This window comes from Ascidiella aspersa, chromosome 4, assembly GCF_963924565.1.
Source record: "Ascidiella aspersa chromosome 4, kaAscAspe10.2, whole genome shotgun sequence".
Taxonomy (NCBI): domain Eukaryota; kingdom Metazoa; phylum Chordata; class Ascidiacea; order Phlebobranchia; family Ascidiidae; genus Ascidiella; species Ascidiella aspersa.
In genome coordinates, this window is record NC_139450.1 from 23,045,353 (window position 1) to 23,060,888 (window position 15,536).

At 35.7% G+C, this 15,536-nt stretch overlaps 1 protein-coding gene across 1 annotated transcript in view; it reads left to right on the top strand.

The window, feature by feature from the left end:
• The window catches only part of LOC146148721 (dynein axonemal heavy chain 3-like), a 109,592-nt gene that overhangs the window by 28,906 nt on the left and 65,150 nt on the right, over positions 1 to 15,536 (top strand). The gene's annotated exons all lie outside the window — the stretch shown is intronic.

Here is a 15,536-nt window from a genome sequence, read left to right on the forward strand (position 1 = left end):
CAATGAACGCCTAGCCTACACTTTAGGCCTAGAAAAACTTAAAATTATGCCCTAAGCCAATTTTAAATACCAAAAATTAAAATAACTATAGGCAATAGTTAGACATAAAACAAGTGTTTACCAAAAGATTTGCACCTTCGGCGTTCTATTCTATATCCGGTTCCACATGGTTTGGAGCATACATCTCCCGGGTTTATCCAAAAGTCCATGCAAGTAACATTGTTATAACATCTCGCCATCTGCGTTTTGAGGCAGCTGCTTTCATTTGAGCAAGTTTGTTGGGATTGCTGGATAGCATCGTAGCACGTTCCGTTACAAATTCCTTCCTGAAACCATAGAAAAATATTAAATAACGCTAATTTGACTGATTTCAAGCATATCTCTTACATACACACACACATATTTATACAAATATATACAACATTAAATATGAGTTTTACCATGCTAAATAGGTCTTTAAGGCATTTTTAGTACAAATATAGACTTGTTGGGTGTACAGTAAAATTTTGCTCGCAAACGTAGCCTCGGCGATGTATGCTATTTACTGGCTTTTCGCATATATTTATTGTTTGAGAAGTACAATAAACCGCTTTTCATGACAAATTCAGGTGTAGGTTGCATACATGTCTAGCCAATAAAACTTTGTTTTTCCTTGTCTAAAATCCACAACAACAAAGTATAGGGACCGGCAAAATGCGCAATAATTGGCAGAAACGTCTTAAGTTAAACAACAATATCGGTGAAACAAGGAAGCGCCAATCCACCGTGTTTCAAGGTATTCTATATAGGCCTCTTAATTGACATATTGGAAAAAATAGGCAACACACCACGCTGCATTAGCTTAAGTCGCAATCCGATTGTCAAAAAAATATAGAATTTTTTGAGAGGTACAAACGTACAGCATATTTGTTGCGCGGTAACGCAATACATTTACGATGTGCCTAAGTCGCTTATATTTTTCCACTTCAAATTCTCTTTTATTACGACCCACACGTAACACTTTCGTTACTTAGATATCACCTTGCAGAACGCCATAGTCTTCTTCCGACAGCCTGTTTTGTTTTAAAATTTTTTTACTAATCTGTAGTGCTTTACTCAGGTTTTTAAACTTTGAGTTTTATTTTGTACTTCTGTTACAGAATACGGCTAAGATAGTTTGCTTAAAGTAATGTTAGAAAATTTCTGATCAATGCCCTCTTTACTTTCGAATATATGAACGTGTAAATTTCGAACTGTTTGTTTTGATTTGGCAGAAATTTATTAGTTGAACCAAAAGCATTCAAGTCACGTGTATAGTAATGTTGAACGATCGAATGGGCAAGCAATAAAAGTGCATATAGTTCAGTGACGTGCGGTGACGTTCCTAGATGGTGAGACACTAATTTTTTCAAGCCACGCTTTTCTTTAACAATCACAAAAACGGTATCGTACTAATAAAGATAAAAAAATTAGCGGCATGCTTTTGTGGGGCGCAGCCACAATGAAAAAATGTTTATAGAATGTTTAATGTTTCCATTATTTTATTGTGGCTGCGCCCCACACTTTCACGTTTATTACAAAATTGAAAATAAGAAACAGGGAAAGTATAAAAGGCGATATTTTTAAAGCACAGCCACCAGTAGCGTAGCCAGCCAAAAATTTAGGAAGGTGGGGTCTGGGCAAAAATTTTAAACTTTTGTTGTTTAGCTTTTGCCATTGTATGAACTGCGTATCGAACACAAATAAATACGCTAGCAAACCGTTTCGAGCAGCAACTCACTGAGTTTTAGTGCAATACTAAAAAATCATTCAGTCAGAGAGAAAAAACAAAACGACTAAAAAGCAAAAACTACACCAATAAGTATCCTATAGCGAATTTAATAATAACTAAATCGTTTATGACGTAACAGTGCACGTCAATTGAAGTTCTGGCATGCCTGTGATCGACTTTTGTGGAACTGCAAAACAAATATTATTTAGAGTACACAATATTTATAAATTTTTAGGGGGTCATGGCTTCTGTGGCCCCCTGGCTGAGCCTATGACAGACACATCCACTCCTTTTTTTACCAATCTCTTTGAAAGTTGCGTGTTATTTTTTTGTCCAGTCGTCTGATGCAAACCTTTTAAATAGGAAACAGATTTGCCTTTATTTATGACTCTAACTTTAGATTGATTGAAAGTGTAAATTTTCCTCCATTTTAGTTAAATTTTATATAAAAAACAATCCTTTATACTGCAAGAAGTCAATGTAGAAATGTTTCGTAGCTGGGACGTTACATTTGAGGCATGCCTCAAATCCTAGCTAAATCGTTTATCATGTTTTCCGAGAGAATTGGGAAAGAAAAAAGCACGCATAATGCAGTATATACAACTTTTGTGATCTGAAGAGAGGCACAGCTTAGCACTGCCTCTCTTCGCGTATTTCAACGATTTTGAACGCTTGATATAAATAACGCAACAGAAATTGGAAATAATAACGCTTTAGGTATAAAAGTGTAAAATTTGCGGAGAAGGAGTATGGACTACAGGAATCCATTCAAATTAAAGCACCCAAAAACATGCAATGTGTACTGTACTTTAGCAAATTATAATATAATTAATATAAATATAATTTAAATATATATTATATATACTGTGATAAACATCTCTTTAATATACATTTTGCTTTGCCAGATGTTGGCAGGTGAGGTAGTGCCTCACCTGCCTCCCCTGACCGCACGTCCCTGATATAGTTAGGCTTGCCATACGTCCCGGTTTAGCCGGGACAGTCCCGGTTTTACGGCCTTGTCCCGGCCGGTTAACCAATTTGTCCCGGATTTTTCAATTTGAGATTTACAAAAAAATAAAAAACCTAAAACTCTCGAGTTTAGCCATTTAATTCTTTCTCAACTCTAACCCTTAAGCAATTTTTATCTTCAAGTTTTTTTTTTCACGCATGACGCAGTTTGGTTCCGGTATTATTTGCTTGAGGATTACGCAAGTCTAAACAATTGCTTTTACAATTCAAGTTTAACGTTTGTTAATAATTCTGGATCGATAAATGTCGTGGGTTTTCATCATTACAAATCAAATTTAAGTCATAACATACTGATTGCCTTAATAGTACTAAGTTTTAATGTTTCTTACGACTTATATGTTTAAAAACTTCTTGATGTTTGTCACCGCGCAAAATTTAGGTAAAGTTCGGAAAATTTCGCATTTAATGCGGCGGTTTTAATAGTAACCAATTTTCAGTTTCAAACGAGATTTTACTTACGTTGGACGCAGCATGGTACCAGGATTACGTATTTGCTGAATATCTCGCAACGTGAACAATGGCTGCTATACAACTTAAGGTTTTACGTTAGTGAGTGTTCCCTATTGATATATATGCCAATAGTTTTCGTTACGTACAAAATGTTTGACGTGCTTAGCAACCCATTTCAGGCACAATCCATGTATAGCAATTAGCGATTAGAGAAATTAAAATGTTTTATTTAGAGAAAATTAAACTTTACACACTATTTAGCACTCAAGCCAGGATATTACGCTATCCGTAACATTTTAGTAACACGGTAAATTACCGTTTTAAATCATCGACAGTAACATGCGGCTCAAGCAAATGACGCAGTACAACATAATATGTAAAAATTATTAAAAGGCCAGCTTGATGGAATCAATGATACTATATAACCTATATAGTATCATTGTTGGAATCTTACATTTTGCTTAACCTATGCTTGATAATAATTTGGCCAGGGCAACACGAATTTGTTATGGACACAGCGCCTTTGCCAACATGTACGGCCTAATATTGTTGCTGCTTTCACGAGAGCTGCATCCTACTTTAATTGTAGAAAGTATTTACCCGACCCATTTTATTCACAATACGGAACATTACTTTCGGTTACAATTTAAATTACTTAGAAAAACCACCCTTAAAAATAAGGCCCTGAAAAAATATATAAAAATGACAAAATATAAAACAACCGCAACCCCGGTAAGTTAATTAATAGCATTAAATTATTTTATATTTGGTCAACATTAAGTTTATTTCAGTTTTCAACATACGTCCCGGATTTACGTTTCTAAAAAATGGCAAGCCAAGATATAGTTATGTCAGATTCTTATGAATTGTGAACTATAAACTTAGTCTTCGTTGTTGTACCGTTTTCGAAATCCAAACTCCGGAACATCTAGCGGTGCAGTTATTTGACAAAACTTCCTCGTACACTTCATTTGTTCCTACACACATACTTCCGCTTTTTGGCACCCCGCTCACATTGCATTGCTTAATTCTGGTTGAGTGACACACCGAGGTGTCATTGCAGGTTTTCCAGTCTGACCATGACCCACTTTGTGTTAAAACTTTGTCTGCTGAATACAAAATTACTAGCGCTACCAATAGCACGAGATCTTTGTGCGACATTCTCGTGGAAATTAAACAAAATAAGCGAGCAATGGTGTGCCACATCTCGTTATCGCAGACAGTAAGATTAACCAATTACTCAGACCGGAAAAGAAAAGGGATTTATTAGTCACATTGCGCTGGCATAGTTATAGATTGTTTCAACTCTCGTCTATCACGACGTATACTTTACGACACTGAGCAAGGATTATTTACACTTCTCTTGTTTATTGGCGTGCCTGTGTGGCGACATAAACTCAAGATATGGTCAAACCCTGGCAGCATTTGAAACCGAAGCTATATTTAAATTGCTTGCGACTTCTAAGACATTTGCAAAAGGAACAACTTAAGCATAAAATATATTTCAGCTTGCTGGCTAATATAATTTTCGAAATTCTTTACATTTCACAAAACTGCTCATGTGTCTTTCTTTGCCAAAAACCAAAATTCGCAAATCACCTAAAGTCAGTGTTATTATCTGCAAAGACAAAAAACGACGTCATAAGAAGTATCCTTAAGCAGTTAAAAGCATCATACAGTTCGTTTATTTTGTTAAAAAAGTCTTACGTTACACAGGTGTTACTTACAGTGGCGTAGCCAGCCGAAAGTTATTAATGGACCCTCAGCCCCCCCTGGCTACGCCTATGATCACTTACAATATCAAAGCCTCGATGTTATTATTGTATATAAAAATGTTATAAAAAAATTGCTTTACCTAGACAAATTTATCGAAATTTGCATTTTAGAAAGAGTAGCGGCGTTACGCTATGGTGCTTAAAAAAGTGTTGAAAGTTATTTTTACCAAATATATATTTAGGGCAAAAAGATTTTTTTAAATCACGGTTAGTAAAACTTTTACTTTACAAAAATGACCGCCATTTTTTAGAAGGAAAACATTCGCAGTGCAAAAAGACATCTTTACCTTGATTGAGTTGTAAAACTGCATGCCGCATGTGTGAGCTAAAACAATTCTACCAAAACGGGCTAACACTTTCTGTTCTAGAAACATAATTTAGATAAAAAAAATTTGAATTTGACATTTCATTTTATATTCATCAAACTACACTTGATTATTCTCTAAATTACGTTTAGTCTGTACCAACAACAATGTCGTTAATGTGCTTCAAACTGAAACGATTGTACTTTACTGGCAACCACGCTGCAATTTGCAATTTACTTATTGATAAGAACTTAAATGACCAATGTGTAGAATACATTGTTTTCAAAACCCAGTAAAATTAAGATAAATATATGAATGATGAATGAAGAATTTTACTCTCGATTAAAGTGGGACAACTTGTGGAAAAACACTCTTCAAAGAAAAATAAGACTATAACTATTGCGTTTTTATGGTGTAAAAAATACTTTTCGATTTTGTGCTTATGTATTTAAAAAAAATATTTTAACTTTAAAGCAGTCTGTAGAACGTTTTTATGGTGTAAAAAATACTTTTCGATTTTGTGCTTATGTATTTAAAAAAAATATTTTAACTTTAAAGCAGTCTGTAGAACTTTCATCGGTGCAAAATTCACTGTAGATAAAATTAATTGAAAAGAGTCGTTTTTTTTAATTTTGTCGAAATGATTTTTAATTTACAGCGCAAAATTTAACAATACAGGAAATAAACAATTATATAGCTGTTTTAATTTAGTAGTATATAGCATATGGTACAGTCGTAAGTTGTATAGGGTCAAAATAAAACAGAGAACCCTTACCACAAGTTAAATCCATTTGCACAACAAATAACTCATTTTAATAAACATATATAGGCTTAGATAAATTTGACATACAGGTTTATAAAAATCATCAAAACAACGCTTTTAGTAAACGATGCGAAACTTATAGCACTCTTAACCACACAAAAAAGGCCGACACATTCAAGCGTATAGGTACTTAATAAAGACTGAAACAATTCCAGTTAGATATACAGTTTATATATCTTGAACATTAAGTAGGTCGCTTTGTCCTAGGAGTTGCCACAGGAATCGACATCTTTGCTTGATATAAAAGTGCTGGGGGTTGCTCTTCCGGTGGTGGTGGAGCCTAGGGAATAAATAACATGCTACCTTTTATAGGCTTTATAATCTGTTTTCTATTGCTTAGCATTTTTCGGACTTTTTCTACGTCGGATCAACCAGTTTGGTTGTTCCAGAAAAGCAGTTTTTCTTAAGTGAGTGGTTCTCAAATTTTGTGGCTTGCTGCACCCCTCAAAAAAATTAATAGATTGCGGCACCCTTACAAGTTTTTTTCGTAGGTAAATCACTAGAATGTCACAATAAATGGAACTGGAATAACACACATCAACTCTACTCAACGTAGGAAATTTTAATAGGATTTATGCCACTCTAGTCCTACACAAAAAGTTGTAAGTGTTGAGCAAAAATTAAGATTCTTAAAGATTGTTAAATATCATTTGCACCCTTGGGCATTAGAAATGCCGCCCCAGGATGCCGCGGTACCCGGTTTAAGAACCACTGTCTTAGGTTTTAATCATTCGTGTTTGACCTACCTGTCTCACTTCGTGAATTGTGTCGTATGTTGTTGGCAGTGCAGTTGGTTTAAAGGGTTGTCCAGTTTTGCGCGAGGTTCTTTTACTCTTCCTGCTCTTTCTTATAGTTAGTCGCTGCTGCCTGATCGGAGAATCCAACTCGTCATCTTCAGGCCAATCGTCTGGCGATAAAATGTTGTTTACGTTTTTGCTTCAGTCTGGTGCCGACTTTGTTTTAAAAACTAGACACCGCAATGCTGAATTTATGTAGTTAGATTCTAAATTACGGAAATGAACATAAATTTGGTTCATGATATCGGTAGGTAAATTTAGTTTTAATATGCCAACAGAATGTTTAGCATAATTATCCTGCGGTTTATAAATATCCTCTACGTGAAACATAGAGGATATTTTTTTAACTCTGAAGTATCTAACAAATTAACAAAGTGTGGTATTAATAAAGCTTTTGTTATAGATTGCCCGGTTTAAATCAAATCCTCCAATTAGGTTGCCTTGTTGTGCTATACACGAGAATGATTTGTTATGTTTATTAACGCACCACTCCACGAGTCGTCTGATTCATCAGCCGATGGTACGTCGACTTCCATTCTGTTTACAAGGTAATGCACGTTATAGCCAGCAATGCACATAGTTAAGTAAATGAGAGCTCGCCAAGCCGCAACCTTATATGGGGGCCACGGCGCGTAAACCTTCATCAGTTTTTTTAAGAGTAACACCGATTTAAATTGAACTATTTTTGTCTTGCGACATGCAATGTCAGACCTAAGGCAAAACACGATTCCCAATTCAGTGGCACAATACTGAAACAAAAACTATGAGAAGTGCCATTTCACCACTCTTTAAGGGTTAGGGGAAGTTTAATAAATTATAGGGGGTACGGGCTAAAAAGTTTAGTGCGTCCTATTTTTTTTTTGTTATCCTACACTTATAAAAATTTTGAAACAACTTACGCAAAAGTGGCCCCGCTTGTGCTTCTGATGCTGCTCATCGTTGTGTAGGCTGATTTGTCCGAGTTGCGCTGGAATGGACTTGCTAAAAGCAAATGGCAAACGTCTTGAGGGAGCGCGTTTTAAAACATAGATGGCAACTCTAAATAATTAATATCTTTACATTTGGGTTTAGATCCCAGATGTAGAGTCGGTTTAAAACAACTCGAGTTGGCTCAGACGGACCAAATAATGTCAAGTCCGGCTCCGGCGTTAGATATACAGCAATCCACTCTGGAAGATATCGAATAACTGACCCAACCACAATGTGTAGGCAGCAAATATTGCACTCTATGTATTCTACCTTTTGTCTAACAGTTTGCGGCCTTATTGGTTCCAAACGTGCTACTGAGCAAGCGCACATTGGACTCGGGAGTAGTTGTAGTCTTACTCGAGTTGCGAGTCCCGAGTTCGACTCCAGCCAAATTAACCTACTTTAAAGTCCCGGCTTCAACTCCGTAACTCTGGCTTAACTATGGAGAAGTTAGAAGCGGGATAAAGTCGGTACACGTAGCTATGAATAAGGGACACAACAAGTCCTGCAAATCAGCAATATCTAAGCCGAAAAATCTATATGGTGATAGTATAGAAATCAAATACATAATAAATCCATATGCAACGTAATATCAACGACTGAATAAGACTTAAAATATCTGTTTAAGTCCTAAAATCTATCGGAATAAGTTTATAATTTAGTGGAATAAAGCTTATATGGACAAAATACCCCCCAAAACTACAAAGAGGGAGTATTAGGCTATTTGGTGACACCCGTCTGGCAACGGCCGTTTTGGTAACAACGTTTTGGCGCCGTTGGGGGCGCCGCTGTTTTTGCACAGAACTCTTTGCCACTGTTTTGAGTTGTTGGGCAGTATTGGGTGGGGTTGAAATCATTAGGGGATTTAGCACTAAAGTCGGGGGTGGGGTTGGGGGTTACTAAAAGCAAAAGGTTTGATCGGTCTTTTTCTGGCTTTCAGGTCCTACTCCGACGGGTTTAGGTCTTATTCTAATTTAGACGTTATTATGACTTTTATGGTTATCATTCCTATTATTGTCTTACGAATTAAGTTTTATTTCTAAGTTGATATTATTTCTATCGATCTTATGTCTGTAGTATCCATGAACTATTACTAAATATGAAAACTGTAGCCTGAACAAATATTTTTTTGATATATCCATAGTTTATTGCTTGTTTTATTGAGCGTTAACTTTGAAAGCATCTCCTAATTAGGAACCGCAATTTTGTATTCTGTTTTGCTCATTTTATACGCCGTTCTCATTTATACGCCGTGCAATTATAAACCTGTGGGGCCAATGGCCTTTTAACTTTTTGTTAAATAAATATTGCTAAACACCATTACATCGATACCTTTGTGCGCTTTGATTTGGCCACCCGTGTTTAATCAAATGGTAGTTTCGCTATTCATACTATAACCAAAACTTGTTGTTGCTTTACACTAGGCGCTAAGTAAAACTTTGAATGTTCCGTCACGTTTTACGATGTCAGGTTGTAACGAAATTGTGTGACCTTATATCTGAAAATGTCCATGACTCCGAATTTGTATTACAAATCAACCTGGACAACATGCAACAAAAGGTCAATAAGGGTCAATTGAACTTTTGGTTTTAACTTTTTAAAAGTAAATCATCGCTGAATCACACGTATAATCAAAAATATGCCCTAGTCAGAAAAGTGTGCCCACCACTGCTACAAAGCCTTGATTTCGCTTATTTCATCGATGACCGAATAATGTTGATCCGCGTCTTAATTATATTAACGTATGTCGCAGTTTGTTCAAACACATCAAACAAATGTAACTGGGTTCCTAGTTAGATAAGTTTCGTTTTAATTACTTTCTGTTACTCTCTATGTGCAATGTTTTTCCCACTTACTTTGGAAAACTGGTGGTGTAATATCCTCTTGTTTGAAGTTGATCGCGTGCTCACTGTAGGTAAAATTAAAGAAAAAAATTATAGAATCAATTTTGTGATTGGAAGTAAATTGCTATTACTACATGTATTTGACAAACTGGTTTTATTTACTGGTTGTTTTTTCGTGTTTTTTATTCGAAACTGTGAAATTGCTAGCGTATAGTATATTCCGCATTAGTTTACAAAGGCAAGGTTGTTAATTTACTTTGCATCCTGATCCTCAATTAACTCTCGAGAAGCTTTTCTTGGTGGTTTGGTTGGCGGCTGCTTTTTCTCCTTGCCATTATTCTGTTTCTCGGCCTTTCTTTTCTTTTTGACCACGCACACAGTTACAACTATTGTAATGACGATAATAAGAAATCCACCACCGCCTCCGGCTGCCGCGTAGTAGATAATAATTGGCGCAAGGGTCACTGCTAAGGCAAAAAATAACGTCGTTTATATTACAAAAAAAAAACTTTTTTAAGTTTTTGTACTTTTTTCCGTGGTTGTTCTTGATGTGGTTCCTTGTAATGTTGTGGTGCTTAGTGGATCTGTAATGGGATAAATTTATTTGGAATTCAATAAAACCATTGTCAACTTTAACTACAATTATTTATGCGTAGGCGTGCTAAGCGATTATATCAGATATAAAAATGGGATTTGTGAATAAATTAAAAGCCTTAATATACAAATATCGATAGAATTTCCTACTTGAATCAGTTTTATTGCTTGGCTTTAACGTGGTGCAGTCCTGGGAGCAAACTTCATTTCTCGTTCTTGTTGTTTTTTTGCGCTCAGCTGTTTATGTCAGAAAGTAGAATGTTAAGGGAATTAGCATTTGAGCAACACCATATTAAACATTTACCGTCGCATAATGTACTCGGTAGTTGTCCGTATGTACATTCACTAGTAAATAGCCTGGAGTGGTTTTCCCCACATTGTGATTGTGGACATGATGCGGTTTCGACCCATTCACTCCATGTTGGACACGGGAGTGGGTTGCAAGGCTGGGTCGTTTCAAGTCTGCTTTCAGCCGTTATATTTCCATTTGTTCCGTTGCAATTGTATGAAGAAACCAAACTACCTTTGGTTATTTGTTGTAGAATAATCTACTCGTATATTGGTTATTTTAAAATGACAGAGCTTTAACTTACCTTCAAAACATCTCAACAAGTGTATGTTAATTCCTCCACCACATTCTTTGGAACATTTTGGATTTTCATTTGATAACCACGTACCAGTGCAACTACTTTCTTTGTAACATCGTTTGTAATCAAACCTTCTGCAAGTTGTATGATTCGAACATTCCAAAATGTCGACACTTGTGCTGTCGTAACAACTGCCATTGCACACAGTAATCTGTTTGTAACACAAAAATGGTTCCTCCTCAGTATTTCAGTTGTTTGCTTTTATTTTCTTTGCGTTTTTTAATGGAAGAAAGCCTTTTTTATCGGAATTGTTTTTGCTAATATAGATATTTTAATATTAACAATCGTAATAGTTATGCTGTTTTCACATTAAGTTTTAACAATTTATTTTATTTGTATTTTTTTGATTTTCGATTAACAGAAAATATAACTCGCTACTAAGCATTAATAATAAATTTTAATTCAAATTCTTTATAACGAACCGTTGAATAATTCCATTTTCCATTACATTGAACTGAACATTCATTCGACAAGATCTGTTCAAACGTTTCGTTTACAGCGACGCACTTTATTTTCGACGTAACTATTCCATTTAAAGTGCATTCTTTCACTCTGTGTTGCCAACAATTTCCAGAAACACATTCCTTCCATAAACCCCATGACTTCCCTTCAACTGTCGTAACTATTTGTAGTAAAACACATATTGCCGCTATAAAACTACCTTTCATAATAAAGCACCTGTTTGTATCTCGCAGAAGACTGCTGTCCTAAGGATGGTATATCATGTGTATTGTTTAATTGCGGCGTTGGTACGGATGACGTTAGAACAAATCGTGATTTGTTCGAGTTATCGTCTATGACGAAGAAAAAGTATGACTTTAAAGGGCCACATGGTACCCTGTGCTCAGGTTTGGTTTCCTTGAGGTTAAAGCTGGAGGTTTTATGTCATTTCCAACTGACGGATGCACCTACGTTTTAATGAATCCAGTCACGAGGAATGGTGACTTTAGTATGAACGCTGTTTATCCACAATTTGTTGATTTTCTGAATGTGCGTCGGAGCGACGTACCATTAACTTTGATTGGTTGGAGGATGGGGCCTGGCATGGCATTTTACCATGTAAGAAAGTTATATATTATTACATATCAAAATGTATAAAATGTATAAATAAATTACAAATTTATATTTAAATGTGTTTAATGTTGACATATTTTCATTACACAACCGTCGCACATCAATAATTTTCACTGTGCATCGCTTTGTACAGGCATAGGTTCCATGTGTTCACTTGAACATCTTTTGAAATCGTTGTACGTTGGATATTCACTTGTCTTATCTTTTAGCTGAGAACTACTGTGCTGGTTCATGAAGGTGTTTTCCCAACGAATTTGGTGACGCCTTTGATCAACAAGCGTATAACCACAATTAAAAATGAAATGTGTTAAAAAGCCTTGCTAGCACTTTGAAAACAATTATTGGTCATATATTGGTTTATGTCTATAATTAACGTATTAGTGACACTTGCTAATGTTATAACACCTGGTATTTTTCGTCACAGATATGGTTTGTGTTTTATCTTCGACTGTTGACAAATAGGAATCTTCGTCGTTGGTTTCTAAAATGCAAAATTTATATTATGCCAGGACATAATATAGATTTGCTAATTTATTGTTATCTTATACCTGGAATGGGCATAATTTCTAGCGACGGAAGTGTTAGTTTACAAGTTTAAAGGGTCGCATAAAATTATTGAATTTTTTTGTATACCATCACGTGAGAGTGGACTCTTACAACGGATATTCTGGTAAAAAATGGAATGTTATGGATTTTTGATATGATTTGGGTTCATTGATAATAACGGCAATGTTACATATCGCACGATAGTCTGAAGCTTAATGCCTGTAAACCTGTTTTGTTCGAATTTGGGTGTTATATTTGTTGGGTAATACTATTTAAACATAGAAATAGCGTTTCAATATACCGCTGCTTGTGCGCAACAGTTTGTCCACGTGTTTATTATACTTTTGATTAAAGTTTGAATGTACACTAGAGAAAAAATGAGAAAAAGTCCTAATAATTTACTCGTAATACAGTAGTTCGCAAGCCGTGTGCCGCGGCAGACAACTGAACGTCGAGAGATACGCAAGTTACGCCGCTAAACTTTTTTATATTTGTAAAATAAATCAATAAATGTAGGCCTACATGCAGGGAAACATTTGAATGCGCACACCAGTCATTTAATTACTGGTTTTAAAATGTGTTGTGACTTACCTGTTGCCTTACCGTGCAGACGCGGTGTACGCAATATTTTGTGTACCGCAAGCAAAAAAGTTTAAAAGCCACTGGCTTAATATCAAGTCGGTGATTTGGGTGCTGCTAACACTAACAGTGCTCATTGACGACTAACAATTACCAACAAAAACGGTGATGGTACTACCTACCAATTATTTGGAGCATACTTCGTTTTTGAAGTCCAATAGGCTGGATCTTGCTAATAAGTAAAATTAATAAAGTTTGTTTATTAAGAAGAAGCACAGTAAGAAGCGTTTTGACAAGCATATACAGGTAAAGTATAAATTATTGTATGCGACTGACTAAAGTAAATGTTCATTTCAAAAAAGAGTGACATACAATGTTGCGTGATTAGCCAAATCTAATTTTTTTTAAATAAATAACGTGTACATAGCAAATTGCAATAAAGTATGAACCACCCTGGCCTCTGTTTAAACGTTAAAATGCAAAATGAAATGTTTCACAACAGTAGGCTAAGCTCTATATAGGCCTAAAGTTTCAACAAATGGTATAAAGTTCGTATTTTGGTGAATAAAAGCGATAAAAAAGTGTGCTGCGAACTTAAAAAGGTTGGAAAGCACTGGTCCATAGGGTTTTACTATGGTTGACCCGAGCTCATAAGTCACAATCGACAGCTGTTTGTCCTGCAATAAAATCCTATGACGTTTCATGTTGTTACTTACCCACGCGATACAGTGACGCGCTTCCTAAGGCAGCAAATGTAGGCACTTAGAAGCATTGTTACCGCAACAGCGACTCCGCGCAGCATGCACAAGATTAGCTGCTGATCTTCAAGAAAACAAGGTCAAACGTACAAATCGCCAAACACAACTGCTGTGTACCACGTTTGTCGTTGTTGTTTTTTCTGATGTGTTTTTGTTCATTTTACCTGATCCGCGGAATAGATTTGCTTGGCGTGTTGGCCAGTTAGATAAAATAGGATAATTCCATATTTACGGGGTTATATTTTTTGAACTGAATGCATTTTTGAGTTTTTCCGAACAAGTAAACATTTGTAATTGGATTTACTTTTTAACAAACACTCGTAAATACATTGCAGGGGTTAAAGTGCAAAATAATTTTCTTACTGCAAAGAACAAGAATTTTCAGATATTACGTCACAAAGTTGCTTCATTACGTGACGTCTACCTCAAGAAACCTATACTGTTGTGGGTCGATTCCTTGCGCAAATATGCGACTCAGGCTAAAGACATTTTACTAGCGGGTCCGCGCCATAAGAGAACCTCAGGACTTATTTCGACCTTTAAAAAGTGGACCACAAAAAAGGCAAAAAATAAAAAGGCAAGAATTAAATTTGGAACAAGGCCCCGTAAAAACTGAATACATGTTACCGGTACTCCTTTACTGGCCGATCTGCTTTACTTTTACCACTGCTTTTATAAAACTGATGTCATTTTACCGGCCTTTGCTAAGTAAATCCTAATATTTTTGCCAAATAAATTGCTGCACGAATGCCAAAATAGAGCATTCTCATTCAACTTGTTGTGATAGCAAGGAATATTTGTAAAACTGTCTTGGCCTCTTGGGCATTTACGTTTGCGTTTGTGCTTTAAAAGTTGCATGGTAGATTGCTATACAAACGTGTTTAGCTATTTAATGTTTACCATGCTTACCTGTTTCGGCCAAACACCCACTGCAAAATTTAAACGAAGTGGGATATTTCTTGTCCAAATTCCGTTGTAATTGCTTTGATTATGAGATGCTTTTATTGTGATTGTAACAGTATTTTGATCTTCTTGGCAGATGAATTTTAAGCATTCTTTAGTATTGTTATGCTGTCCAGAACGGTTTTTATTACTTGTTGATGCGGTCAATGAGACAATATAGTAGCAGAAGACTGCGTTTTACCTATTTAGAATTTATACACAACTTACACCATTCCATTCTTTATATCTGGTTACACAGCTGTGCAGTAAATGTTCTTCGATACTTCTGTTTGGTTAACTTCTGTTTGGTTAAAACATGCTTCTGTTTGGTTAAAACATGCTAATTCAGAATTAAATTCTTCACTGGATGAACATTGTATGTAGCTTTTATGTCTTGGGTTTGCAGCTATGTTTTCACAAGAAAGCCAGTTTAACCAGATATCTGCCGTTGCAATGCTGTGTAAACTTACGTAAATAATCAGGTACAGCATGTATATGGACGACAACACTGTTCTCTGAAAGGTTATCCTAAATGCAAATCGCTTTCATAGAACGTAAGTTCCTGGCTATATAATCCCTTATTTGCGTTTAACGTTAAGTATTCCAAATTAAAAAGTAATCTGAATCAAACACATATCGAAAAAAAGTTGATGT